Genomic DNA, 965 nt, shown 5'->3' with positions numbered 1-965 from the left:
GAGAACTTCGGGATTGCCAAGTTCTCTCTGTAACTCATCTCATCAGAAGACTTTAAGAAGATGCTTGTTTTACCACTAACAAGTACATTTAAAAGTGATATGTTTCTTTTGTGCTAATTTGACTCCCCTGAATGATCTAGCTAACTGGTCACTAGTAATTTGGTTACCAGGCAAATCAGGTCTGCAAGAAAGGAAACCAGTAGGTAAATGATGGTGTTATTGTCTGACCATTCAAACCATTTATTTTCATCATAAACATATAAACTCAACATGAGATGTCTAGAGCAAGCACCAACACACCAAGACAGCTTCTCTTCTTCTAAGGCTTGGGTTTTGCCCAGAATTCCTTATAAATGGAGTAGCCCACACCAAGCGTCATCGCTCCCACCACCCAGCCTTGGGCCGCCACTCGCATGTGGGTCAGGTGAACAGACATTTTAGTATTTCCCCTGCTCTTCAATCTATAGAGTCCATATCCAACGATTGCTGCAAACCCCGCCATTCCGAGGGGAACAGACGGTGCCTCCCTAGCTTTTCGGATAAGCTTGGATCCCTGATCTTCATCACATGAAGAAAGAGAAACATCTGTGCTGGTTGACATAGTGACTGAAGGAATCTGCAATTGACAGTAATGCTCAATCTCCAACCGGTTCTCAAGCTCCAACCGGTTTCTCAAAAATATGGCCTTCTAATAGTGGTGGTTCCCACCTGTGGCCTTATCTTCCACCATGCTAGTGAATCTGAGCCTATTTACAGGATTGAGATTTAGGCCAGTTTCAAAATGGCAAGGTGTCCCACCTATTTTCCAACTTACAACAGGCCACAGGTATTCAGAGCAATGCTGCCTTTCAAACTCTTGCTTGTAGTAGAGAAATCATTTATGCCTGCCTTTTAGGACTCTCTCAAAATATCTATATACTTTTCCACTGAGAACAAACATTGAATGTATCATACTAGTGTGCCCT

The 965-nt window shown here is 42.8% G+C and overlaps 1 pseudogene; it reads right to left on the bottom strand.

Annotated features, from left to right (window-relative positions):
- Positions 1 to 254: 254 nt before the first annotated feature.
- On the bottom strand, positions 255 to 667 carry LOC115290484 (annotated as a pseudogene).
- Positions 668 to 965: the final 298 nt, after the last annotated feature.

The sequence above is a fragment of the Suricata suricatta genome, chromosome 4 (assembly GCF_006229205.1).
Source record: "Suricata suricatta isolate VVHF042 chromosome 4, meerkat_22Aug2017_6uvM2_HiC, whole genome shotgun sequence".
NCBI classification, from domain to species: Eukaryota; Metazoa; Chordata; class Mammalia; order Carnivora; family Herpestidae; genus Suricata; species Suricata suricatta.
Note: the sequence above shows the minus strand (reverse complement) of the source record. Positions and strands in the feature narration are given on the sequence as shown.